The sequence below is a fragment of the Nomascus leucogenys genome, chromosome 11 (assembly GCF_006542625.1).
Source record: "Nomascus leucogenys isolate Asia chromosome 11, Asia_NLE_v1, whole genome shotgun sequence".
NCBI classification, from domain to species: domain Eukaryota; kingdom Metazoa; phylum Chordata; class Mammalia; order Primates; family Hylobatidae; genus Nomascus; species Nomascus leucogenys.
Genome location: NC_044391.1, coordinates 92,735,592 through 92,749,698, shown reverse-complemented (window position 1 = coordinate 92,749,698; position 14,107 = coordinate 92,735,592). Strand labels below are relative to the sequence as shown.

Here is a 14,107-nt window from a genome sequence, read left to right as displayed (position 1 = left end):
GCTTTGTGGCATTTTAACTTGCCATATACCCATCTCCCTCTTCTTAGCTCCATGATAGTCTTAAAAGCCAACAGCTGCTCAAATCAGGGTGAAAACCAGTAGCCTAGCAGCCATTGGAGGGAGCAGATCAGGGTTGAGGCGCCCATGTCCCAACAGTTCTCACATTGTCATTATTTGACCTGTCTGGCACTTCCCTTTAAACTCCCATCCTAAGTACTTATATTTATTTCACCTGACTCAGACCTTGCTCAGTGCAAGTAGACTTTTTAAAAAACCTGGGTGTTTATCAAAAACAATCAGCAACATTTATTTAGCATCACAGCTGACTGAAGAGGCGGTAACAGTTGAGTGAGCAAGAAGCTGACTAAAAATCTTAAGAGGAAAAGCTGAGGAAGGAGATCCCCTAGTGGGCACTAGAAACCTCCAACATATCCCCGGGAATCTGAAAGGTCATGGGTATGTGTAGGGCTGTGTGCACGCCCAGGGCAATGCACATGCTCAGGAAAGGATTGAGAAGGCCCTAAGCTCTCACCTCTGGCTGACCTTGAGGCTCTGTGCAAGCAGAAAGTGAAGCCTAAGGCAGAGTTATAAACTGCATGCCTGAGCATGTAAGGCCTGGGGCCCTCACACACATACACAGAGCCCCTCAGTAAAGTATAAGAAACTCATTTGGTACAGACATTTAAGGAATTGTATAAAGTGTGTTCTCTGGCCACAATGGAATGAAATTATAAATAACGAAAGGAAATGTTGGGAATTCACAGATAGGTGGAAATTATACAACATACTTCTAAATAACCAAAGAATCAAAGATACTTCAGAGGAGAGTAGAAAATATTTTGAGATAAATGAAAATGAAAACAACATATCCAAACTTATGAGAGGCAGCTATAGCAATGCTTACAATTAAATTATAAACATTTATATTATGTAATAGAAAATAAGAAATCTCAAATCAATAACCTAACCTTACGTTTTAGGAAAGTAGAAAGAGAAAACTAAACCTAAAGCAAGGAGAATAAAAGAAATAACAGAGATTGGAGGAGAAATAAATGAGATAATAGAAAAATATGGAGAAAACTAGTGAAACCAAAAGTTAGCTTTTTGAAAAGATCAACAAAATTGCATTTAGGTGGACTGACTAAGTCACAAATAGAGAAGACTCAAAGTACCAAAATCAGAAACTAAGACGGGACATTACTACTGACTTTACAGAAATAAAATGGGGTGTAGAATACTATGAACAGTTGTATGCCAACAAATTCACCCAGATGGACAAATTCCTTTAAAGACACTGTATTAGTCAGGGTTCCCTAGAGAAACAGAACCAATAGGAGATATATATAAATTGAGAAATTTATATATATATAAATTGAGAAATTATATAAATATAACTTCTCAGCCTCCATAATTACCTGAGCCAATTCCTCATGATAAATCTTTTCATATATATGAAAGATATATGTATGAATATATATTTATATAATATATATTATATGAATATGTTATTTATTATATATTAAAATATTTATCTATTAAAAATAAATATATATTATATCTAATTTATATAGATATTTTATCTAATATATAAAATATAAATTAAAAATTATATATAAATATATAATTTACATATTATATATTTATATATCCATCTATATAATATATATTCATATATTATTTATATGAAAACATTTATATATAGATAATACATGATATATTTATTATATATTATAAATATATGTATAGATATATATTTTATGTGCTATATATAAATAATATATAAAATTTTATAATATATATTATATTTATATATATTTCATATATTATATATAATATATAATATATATAACACATATAGTGTATAATATATATAATATAATATATATAATATATAATATATATAACACATATAGTATATTATATATATTATATAATATATATAATATATATAATATATATAATATATGTAATATATATTATATATATAATATATATGAAAAGATTTATTATGAGGAATTGGCTCAAGTAATTACGGAAGCTGAGAAATTCCACAGTCTGCAACCTGGATACCCAGGAAAGCTGGCTATGTAATTCTCATCCAAGTCTGAAGGCCTGAGAATCAGAGGAGCCAATGGTGTTAATCGCAGTAAAAGGGTAAGAGCAGACCGAGATTCCAACAGAAGCAGAAAAGCAAGAATCAAAAGGCATGAATTCCTCTTCCATCTGTCTTTTGATCTCCTCTGGCCCTCAGTGGATTAGATGATGCCCAGCAGCATTGGGGAGGGCAATCTACTTTAATGAATCCACGAATTCAAATGCTAATCTCATCCAGAAAACCCCTCACAGACACACTCAGAAACAATATTAAACTGGGCACCTCTTGGCCCAGTCAGATTGATACATACCATTAATGGTATTGTATTAAAGACACAAACTCCCAAAAGTGATTCTAGAAAAAATTGAAATTCTAAATAGAGCAATAACAAGTAAAGAGATTAATTTAGCAATCAATAATCTTCCCACAAAGAAAAGCCCCAGCCCAGTGGCTTTGCTAGTTAGTTCTACCATCCATAATAGAATTAACACCAATCCTTCACATACTTTTCCCCAAAAATAGATAGGAGAAAGGAATACAGTTATGTGTTGCATAATGACATTTAAGTCAACAACAGATTGCAGCATGATGGTGGTCCCATAAGATTATAATGGAGCTGAAAAATTCCTATCACCAAATGATGTCACAGTCATACCCATGGCATGGTACAATTACTTTATTTTTAAATAAATTTAAAAATTTAATGTAGCCTAAGTGTACAGTGTTTATAAAGTCCACAGTAGTGTACAGTAATAATTTAGGTCTTCACATTTATTCACCACTCACACCCAGAGCAACTTCATTCATGGTAAGTGCTCTATATAAGTGTATCTTTTTTTTTTTTTTTTGAGACGGAGTCTTGCTCTGTCGCCCAGGCTGGAGTGCAGTGGCACGATCTTGACTCACTGCAAGCTCCACCTCCTGGGTTCACGCCATTCTCCTGCCTCAGCCTCCTGAGTAGCTGGGACTGCAGGCACCTGCCCCCATGCCCAGCTAATTTTTTTTTTTTGTATTTTTTTTAGTAGAGACGGGGTTTCACCGTGTTAGCCAGGATGGTCTCAATCCCCTGACTTCGTGATCCAACCGCCTCGGCCTCCCAAAGTTCTGGGATTATAGGCATGAGCCACCATGCCCGGCCAGTTAAGTGTATCATTTTTGATCTCTTATACCATGTTTTTACCATGCCTTTTCTATGCTTAGATTCACAAATACTTGCCATTAAGTTAACTTGCCTACAGTATTCAGTATAGTATCATGCTGTACAGGTTTGTAGCCTAGGAGCAATAAGCTATACCATATAGCCTGGGTATGTAGTAGAATATATGATTTGTGTAGTAGGTTTGTGTAATTAATTAAACTTTATGATGTTCAAACAATGACAAAATCACCCAATGACACATTTCTCAGAACGTATCCCCATCATTAAGCTATGTACTACAATACTTCCCAACACATTCTATGAGTTCGGTATTATCCTGATACCAAAACCATAGTCATTATAAGAAAAGAAAAGGGCCAGGCATGGTGGCTCACACCTGTAATCCCAGCACTTTGGGAGGCTGAGGCAGGTGGATCACGAGGTCAAGATATCGAGACCATCCTGGCCAACATGGTGAAACCCTGTCTCTACTAAAAATACAAAAATTAGCTGGGCATGGCGGCATGCACCTGTAGTCCTAGCTACTCGGGAGGCTGAGGTATGAGAATCGCTTGAACCTGGGAGGCTGAGGTTGCAGTGAGCCAAGATTGCACCATTGCCACTCCAGCCTGGCGACAGAGTGAGACTGCGTCTCAAAAGAAAAGAAAAGAAAGCCATAGATCAATCAGATCAATATTCCTTGTGAATGTACCACAAAATTCCTCAGTGAAATACTACTAAACTGAATCCAACAATATAAAAAGGATTATACATCATGACCAAATGGGATTTTTCCCAGGAATGCATGGTTGGTTTTAACATCTGAAAATCAATCAGTGTAATGCATCATGTTAATAGAACAAAGGACAAAAACCACATATAATCATCTCATTAGACACAGAAAAATTATTTGTCAAAATCCCAAACACTTTCATAATTAAAACAAAACAAAAAAACCTCAACAAACTAGGAATACATGGGAACTTCCTCAGCCATGTAAATGGTATTTGTAGATGTCACATATAAGCTGACATCATACTTAATGGCGAAAGACTGAAAGCTTTCCCCTCTATGATCAGTGACGAGATGAGAAAGTTCACTCTTGTCAACATCATACTGGAGGTTTTAGCCACAACAATTGAGCAAGAAAAATATATATTTTTTAAAGGGAAAGGAACAGGAAGAGTAAAACTACCTCTTTTTATAGATGACATGATCTTGTATGCAGGAAATTCTAAGAAATTCACACATACTATTAGAGATAATAAATTAGTCTAGCAATGTTTCAAGATACAAGATGAATATACAAAAATCAATTCACTTTTATACTCTAGCAATGAGTAAACTGAAAATGAAATTAAGAAAACAATTCGATTTAAAATAGCATCAAAAGAATTAAATATTTAGGAATAAATTTAATAAAGGTAGTGGAAGATACATACACTGAAAATAATAAAACATTGAGAGAGATTAAGGAAGATATAAATAAATAAATAAATACTCTGTGTTAATGGATTGAAAGACTTAGCATTAAGATGGCAGTACTCTCCAAATTTACCTATACGTTCAACACAATCCCTACCAAAACCCCAACTACCTTTTTGAAAAAATTGACAAACTAATCCTAAAGTTCATGTGAAATTTCAAGGCATTTAGCATTGCCAAAACAATCTTGAATAAGAACAAATTGGAGGTGTCACATACATGATTTCAAAACTTGCAGCAAACCCACAATAATAGTGTGCTACTGACATAAAGTTAGACTTACAGATCAACTGAATAGAGTTGAGAATCTAAAAATAATTCTTATGATTATGGTCAATTAAATTTCTGCAAGGTGGTGCCAAAACAATTCAATGGAGAAAGAATAGTCTTTTCAACAATTGGTGCTGGAAAAACTAGATATCCACGTGCAAAAAAAGAAAAAAAAAGAAAAAAGAAGTTTAACCCCTACCTCATACCATATACAAAAATTAACTCAATATGGATCAAAGGCCTAAATGTAAAAACTAAAACTATACATTTCCCAGAATAAAATAATAGGCATAAATCATTGTGACAATGCCTTCTTGGATTTTACAGCAAAAGCACAAGCAAACATATAAAAATAGATAATTTAGATTTCATCAAACATGAAAGCTTGAAAGCCTTTGTGCTCCAATGAACATTATCAAGGAAGTGAAAACACCCCACAGAATGGGAGAAAACTGTTTGCAAATCATATGTATAAGGGACTAGTGTACAGAATATATAAAGATTTCCTACAATTCAATAATAAAAATAACTCAAAAAATAAAAAATGGGCAAAGCAGCTAAACAGGTATTTTTCCAAAGAAGATATTCAAATGGCTGGTAAGTGCATGAAAGAAAACTCAATATCAGTAGTCACTAGAAATTCAACTCAAGCCCACAGTACAACCTCATACCTTCACATTTACTAGGATGGCCATAATAATAATAATAATATAGTATTGGCAAGGGTGTGTAAATAGTGGAACCCTAACACATTACTGTTGGGAATGAAAAATGGTACTGCTTCTTTGGAAAGCCAGTTTGGCATTTCTGCAAAAGTTAAATATAATTACCCTATAACCCAGCAGTTCTCCTTAACATGTACTCAAATATTAAAAACAAATGTCCACACAAAAATTTGTACATGAATGTTTATAGCAGCATTATTCAGAATAGCCAAAAAGTGGAAACAACCCAGTGTCCATTAACTGATGAATATATAAACAAAATGGGGTGTATCCATACAGTGGAGTATTTAGATGTAAAAAGGCATGAACTGACACATACTACATCACAGATGAACCCTGAAGATCTTACACTAAGTGAAAGAAGCCAGGCACAGAAGGCCACATCTTGTCTGGTTTCATTTTTATAAAATGTCTTCAATAGGCAAATCCATAGAGCCAGTTAGTAGAATAATAGGGTGTAGGGGAATGGAATGGGGTGTAGCTGTTAATGAGTGTGGGGTTTTTTTTGGGGGGGTGATAAAAATGTCTTAAAATTAGGTGGTGGTGAAGGTTGTACAGCCTTGTGAATGTACTACTTGTAAAACATACTGATCTGTGTACACTTTAAAGATGAAAATTTTGTAGTATAAAATTTATAAATTATAAGAATTTTTAAATGATTTGGAAACTTTAAATACAAATTTAAAATATTGACAAGTTAAAAATAGTGACAAGCTTTTAGTACATGTATATAATTTCAAAATAGACATATATACATATACTGGTGTTGTGTGTTCAGTAATTTTTCACTGATGGTCTGCTCAACCTACAAAACTTTTGTAAGCAACTTTAGACAAAAGATATGTACATCACCAATAACGAATACTTCCAAAAGTTGCATCTCATTGTATCTAGGACAGAGATTTGCCAGAGTATTATCTCTGTCTCTATTTTCTAATGGCCTAAAATGAAGATGATAGTGAATGAGTAAATTTATAAAAGATATATTGGTAAAATAAAATCGGGGAAATAATTCAGCACTGGCAGTGGCTTGTAAAAATGCACAGGTGAGGATATAGGAATCAAAACAGCTTATTATTGAGTTTCTCAACAGTAAAAATGTCCTGAGCTTATTATAAAGTATTTCCTTTGCCTCTAGACCCTTTTCTTGCCTTTGCCTATTCAAGGGTACAAATTGGATTTTAACACAAGAAGTCATTTCAATGCTAAGCCTGTTTATAAAAAGATTTCCAAGTGCCTTGGGAACAGTCAAAATAAGGCATCTCAGTGGGGAAAATGTTCATATGCCAGACAGAGAGAAAAGATTAATTACATAATGCCTGCTTCTAAAGTACAAGGTTGTATTGTTGGCTTTGTTTTTGTATATGCAGTGGGTTTTAAATACATGAACTAGCTAATCTAATTGGATAGAGAAATATAGTTCTCTACTGTTTTAATTATTTAGAGTAACAAAACTGCTGCTATGAATATGTTAAAATTCCTGAAAAGAAAACCAGCAACTATTAGTATATAATTATCTGATATACCAGTCTTCAGAGATTTAATGTTTAATTTAAAGCATTTCTTTATTGTTTTTATAATTTTTGTTAATTTTGGTATTTTAGCAGCCCATTTAGTATAATTTAAGATAAGGGGCAGAAGTTTTCAATCAGGATTAGGTACGTACATACACCAAGTGCTACAAGTTTTTAAGTAACAAAAGCCTGTAACAATTCTTGATGTCCTTTCACGAAATTTCCTTATAAATATTGAGTCTATTGTATTGAATTTCTCTTCTTTTTTTTTTATTATACTTCAAGTTCTGGGGTACATGTGCATAACGTGCAGTTTTGTTACATAGGTATACACGTGCTATGGTGGTTTGCTGCACCCATCAGCCCATCACTTACATTAGGGATTTTTCCTAATGCTATCCCTCCCCTAGCCTCCCATCCCCCGACAGGCCCCGGTGTGTGATGCACACACCAATGTTCACAACAGGTATGTCCTGGGATCTGAATAAATCTTCAGGTTCTCAGATACCTCCATGACATTATATAATTTGGGACTCTTTCTTATACTTGTTTATCTATTTCTTCACATTAATGCTTATATATGCTCCTGGCTTGCTCATATTTTCTTCAAAAAGCATATGTTTCTCTAGTATATCCTCATAACATAAATTAACGTCACCAACCTTTGTACCTATTACATGTCAAGGCAGTTTTTTTCACAGAATAAAGTACTGGCTGAAATATTTTCTCTATTTGTTTTTTCTTCTTTCCATATAGAGTTCATGGTGAATTTATTCACATCATAAATGGGTGTCCCCATAGCATTTGACAGGCCACACTCACATTTGTCCAAAATGTCCACTTTCTGGCTAGGAACCATTATCTTTCTTGTAGATCATGTTACTGGAACGAATTGTTAACTCTCTTCCCAAGGCCATTTTTCACAAAGAAATGAAGATTTAATTACTTCATAAGAGTTATTGCATAATCAAGGATGAGTGGGAAGTAGGTATGGACTGTGGGCTGACAGGCTGTCTTACTAATTGATGTTTTGCTGATACTCTCTAGGCCTGCTTTGGCATGGCACATAGATGTGCTTTAGAAAATTACGAATATGACATGTCCTAAACCTTCAAGCTGCTAACAGCTAGTCAGTTTCATTAATCTTAAAAAAAATTAATTTTGAAATAATCTCAAATTTATAGAACAGCTTCCAGGACTACCATATATCCTTCATCCTAATTTCCCAGATGTTATAATAATTTTACTTTCTTTGCTTTATCATTCTCTCTCAATAGAAAGATACATTCATATATGGATGTTGGGATTTTTTTTTTACCTTGAGCCATTTTGGAATAAGTTGCAGCCATGATACCAATTTCCCCCTAAATATGTATGTGTGTTTCTGAGAAAACAAAGACATTCTCTTAAGCAAGTATAGTTCAAATATCAAAATAAATGAACATTGATATAATACTATTATCCAGTTTATAGACCTTATTGAAATTTTGCCAGTTGTCTTAGGAATGTTTTCATAGCAAAAGAGGAAAAAAGGCTTTTTCCTAGGCTAGAATTCAATTCACAATAATTTGTGACATTAAGTTGTCACGTGTCTTTATTTTCCTTTAATCTGAAATCATCTTTCAATCATTTTGATTTTGGGGGGTGGCAGAGCTTTCATGATCTTGATGTTTTTGAAGAGTACAGGCCAGTTGCTGTGTAGACTGTCCCTCAATTTGGGTATGTCCGTTGTTTTCTCATGATTAGATTTAGGTCATGCTTTTTTGGAGCAGTATCACAGAAGTGAGGTTGTGTTCTTACGGTAACATAGCAGGAACAACCTTACTGGTTATATTAACTTAGAGCACTTAGTGAAGGTAGTGTCTGCCAGAATTCTCCACTATTTTCCCTTCATAATTAATAGTATTTTATAGGAAAACACTTTAGGTGTATATAAATATCCTGCTTCTTATCAACCATTGACCTCCTGGTTTTAGCATGCGTTAATTATTCTCTGAATCAATTATCATGATAGTTACCAAATGCTGACTTTGTGATTCCATCATTTTTTTTCTATATTTATTAGTTTCTTTTAAATTAATTAGTTGGAATTCTACTGTAAGGAAAGTTTTCCCTTTTTCCCCATTTATGTATTTATATTAGTATGGACTTACAGCTTCTTCTTTTATTCAGTGAGTTAAGATCTTGGAGTTCAGCTTGCCCAGGTTTGGCCAATGAGGGCCTTTTAAAGGTGGCTTGATGTTTTTTGGACCTGTCCCCACTAATCGTCTTCTTTTACTGGCACAACAACGTGTCCCAGACTCATATATTCCCAACACTAGCCCTGCAATCAGCCATTTCTCCAAGGAACCTAGGTTATTTTAGCGAAAAATGGTATTTATAAAGCAAAATCTGGGTGCTAGATGTGATCATTGCTACTAGAATATCACTACTTTGGACCTTTGTACACACACACAAACCTATTCTCTCTCTTCCTTGTCATATGGAGATCTCCAATTCCAATCCCACAACATAGGATTCATTCTAGCCATCCCTCTTTTTATGTTTACAGCCCCTTTCTTTCACAGTGAGAAACACAGCTTCCATTATCCGCATCATATTTATGTATTTCCTCAACCTTTTAATACACAGAAAATAGGTTTGGGATTGCTGGCCCATACCACCGTGAAAAATGAATCTACTTACTAGAGTTTAACACTTGCTTATAGTGTTTTTTGCCTGTAGCCTAAGGGTATACACTCAAATGTCTGATCAAAAGTAGTTTGATTACGTTGTTAACTTGATTTGCTTGGATTATGTTATTAACTTCATTTGGTTTGGTTCATTTGCTTTGGTTTATATTACATTTCAGGGTTTTTTTTTAATCTCTCTTGATTATTTTTTTGAATGCATGAACTATGCTTCCAATAGCCAGAACTATACAAAAAGCATATTTAAATAAATGCCATTCCTCTATACTTTCAGTTTCTACCCCAACCATCTTTTTCACCCTGTACTTATCCATCCCCTATTGGTCACCAATTTCATCAGTTTCTAGGTTAATCTTGTTGTGTTTCTTGGAAAAATGCTCAGATAGTTGTATATTTTCTTATTTCTCCTGATCTCTTTCACAAAAAAATATACTGCATATTCTCTTGTTCACCTTGTCTTTTCCATTTAACAGAATATCCTGGAAATCACTCCATATTAATTCACAGAGATCTTCGTTTCTTGTAACACTGCATAGTCTTCCATATGTGGATTTGCGTTTATTCAATCACTGTGTTATGAATGGGCAATTAGATTGTCTTCAACAACCATTATATGCTTCTAACAGAACTATATACAATGGGTAACTGTGTATATATTAATATATATACATATATTCTTATTTGTTGAAGGTATATATTTAGCATAAATTTCTAGAGTGGGATTGCTGGGTCAGGAGGTAAACACATAGGTAGCTTTGTTAGATATTGCTAAATGACCCTTCAAAAAATTTGTACGAATTTGCATTTTCATCACCAATATGTGAGTCTGTCTTCAACCCATTCTCACTAACAGAATATATTGTCCTACTTTTTATTTTTTGCCAGTCTTATAGATAACAAACGGTTTCTCAATGTCATTTTTATTTGCATTTCTATAATTATGAGTCAAGATGGATATCTTTTCAAATGTATCTTTTATGTGTGTGAATTGTCTATTCATGTGTTTTGCCCATTTTTCTATTAAGATTTTGATTTTCTTTTCCCTTCAATTATTTAGAGTTCTTTATATGTTAGGATTATCACCTCTTTATCTGTGACATGTACTGCAAATACTTTCTCCCAGTTTGTCTTCTGCCTTTTGTTTTTTGCTTGTGGTGTTTTGTGTCATGCAAACGTGTTGTTATTTTTTTAATCTAACCAATTTACAAATCTTTTTTTTTTTTGCCTCTGGATACTTACAAAGTCTTTCTTACATTTGAAGTATAGAGGAATTCACCCTTGCTTTCTTCTAACACTTGTCTGGTTTCATTTGCTTACATTTTTATCTCTGATCCATTTGGAGTTTATTCTTGTTTAAAAAAATGTGGAGTTTTATCTTTTTCAGGTGGCTATGGAACTGTACTAGCACCTTTTATTTAAAAGGGCTTGTCCTTATCATTTGAGCTGTTTCCTTTATCATATACAAATTTTCCTTATGTATTTGCATCTCTTTATGGACTTTCTATCCCATTCACTGACGTATCTGTCTATTTATCTGCTAGATCTGCACTGTTTTAATTATACAGACTTTATACCATGTGTTAATATCTGATAGGGCTGGCCGGGCACGGTGGCTCATGCCTGTAATCCCAGCACTTTGGGAGGCTGAGGCAGGCAGATCACGAGGTCAGGAGGTCGAGACCATCCTGGCTAACATGGTGAAACCCTGTCTCTACTAAAAATGCAAAAAAAAAAAAAAAATTAGCCAGGTGTGGTGGCGGGCGCCTGTAGTCCCAGCTACTCAGGAGGCTGAGGCAGGAGAATGGTGTGAACCCAGGAGGCGAAGCTTGCAGTGAGCCGAGATCACGCCACTGCAGTTCAGCCTGGGAGACAGAGTGAGATTCCGTCTCAAAAAAAAAAAAAAAAAAAAAAAATCTGATAGGGCTAATGACTCATAGCTTTTCTCTTCCATTTTTCCTCAATTTATTCTTGCATGTTTATTTTTCCATACAAACTACAGGTTATCTAACTCCATGAGAACTTGTTGGTATTTTTACCATTTTATATTACCTTATATTACATTACATTAATGCGATCTCATGTAATGTAATGAGATCACATTAAATTTATAAATTAACCTGGGAAGAGTTGACATCTTTCTAATGGTGAATTGTTCTATCCCAGAACAAGAGCAATCTTTCCATTTGTTCAAGTCTACTCTCGTGTCTTGATAGTTTTTTAACTTTTTCTTTATAAAAGTTTTGCACGTGAACCATTAAGTTTATCTCTTCTATTTTCTTTGTTGTCATTCTAAATGGGGCTTTGTCTGTGATTATATTCTCTAAGTGGTTATTGTTTTGTGTGTATAAAGGCTATTGGTTTATATGTGTTAATTTATATCCTGTTATTATATTTAATATTTTTATTATTTGATATAATTTTATTACTGATTCTTCAGGTATGTTTTCATAGTATCTGCAAGTGGGGATGACTTTACTTTTTATATCATTTCTCTTACACAACTGTATTGGCTGATACTTCCAAGGCAATATTAAATAGTATTGAAAATATTATACCCACATATGCATATAAATATATAATACATGTATATATTTTCAGCATGTTAAGAAAGTATTCATCATTTCCTACTTTCTTCATTGCTTTTATCAGGAGTGGATACTGAATTGTGTCAAAAGCTTTCCAGCATCTGTTAAAATAATTATATTATTTTTATCCCTAGATTGATCAATATAATGTCTAATAATGGATTTCCTCATATGAGCAGACTTGCATCCTGGAATGCATCTCACTTGGTCATGGTGTATTATTTTCTTAGTGTATACTAATCTTAAATAATTATCAAAGCTCTATGGCAGTGTCATTCAAAAACAATATCCCCTAGGGAACTTACTGAATTGATTTCTGCTGAATCAAAATTCTGTGAAGAGTCACAGGAATCTGCTTTTAACAAATTCCATAGAGGTGGTCTTTGTGCATGCTGAGAACCACTGGTCTACTACACTGTTCAATGCGAATTTTAATGGAAATTATTGTAAAAAAATACTTACTTTAGCAAAGGTCCTGCTCCCTGATTCCTTTGAAAAGCTGCTTTGTATCTTAAACTTATAAATTCTAGATCATGATCCAGCTGTAGGAGAGTAGATGATACAGAGAAATTAAAAGGTAAAATATTTTTTAGTTTCAGCTGATACTTGAATATTCATTTATCCACTCACACATTTATTTAGCTTTTTTTTAGCACTGTGAAAGGATGAGAAACAAAGATGTGTAAGACCCAGTTCCTGTACAACAGTAGAATAAATTGAGGATTATATAAATGTTTGTAAGATACTAGGCATTATTTAGAAATGTTTTCCAGGAATTTTATAGGTCTGAGGGGCGTAAAAAAGGAAATGGATCAGAAAAGACTTAAAAAAGGAGGTGATTCTTCAGATGAAGTGTCTTTCCAATATAACATTAACAAATGGGGGAATAAATTTCAAAAACCTCATTTACATGAAACTTTTTAGAAATGCATCTCTTACACATGGTGCACTAGTATACCAGCATTTCAACTCTCATCAAACACAGCTATACAATACCACTCATATATATATATGAGGGGAGAGCTATCTCTGAATGGAGGCATCTCTATACATAACCTATGAATGAATTTCTTTCCAAGATACCCAAACTTAATAGAAACACTGAATAACATCAGTAGCAAAATAGAAACCATCAGTAATAAATGGAAACTTCAGTAAATGGGAGATGAACTGCCACCCTTCTATTAGTGTGCTTCCAATTCTCTTAAAGACAAAAAAAAAAAGTATGCACTCTTTCTATTAGAATTTGTGATAGTTTGGTTCCACTCCATTTATTCTTGATATCAGACTTGCTTATCCAAGACAACTGCTGTGTGGGAGAAAGACCATAAAAATCCTGTGACTAACACTCACAACAGGGGTCATGATTATGACTTGGCTTAGGATGGAATGTATTTCTTCTTATCATGTGAATGGCCCCCATGTGATGAGATGGATGGCAATATTTTGAAGTACAAACCTGGTGCTGCTTGCTCTGAAGAAGTCTAATGTAGTAAGCATTCTCCTATTTCCTAATTTTAATGATCTAAAGGGAGGAGTGGTTTTTCATTGCCAACATTTTTATTTACCCAAAGTCTGCAGAATTTAACTGATGCTTCATGCTGT

At 33.8% G+C, this 14,107-nt stretch overlaps 1 protein-coding gene across 2 annotated transcripts in view; it reads left to right on the top strand.

Moving 5' to 3' along the window:
• The window catches only part of PLD1 (phospholipase D1), a 212,311-nt gene that overhangs the window by 178,168 nt on the left and 20,036 nt on the right, over positions 1 to 14,107 (top strand). The gene's annotated exons all lie outside the window — the stretch shown is intronic.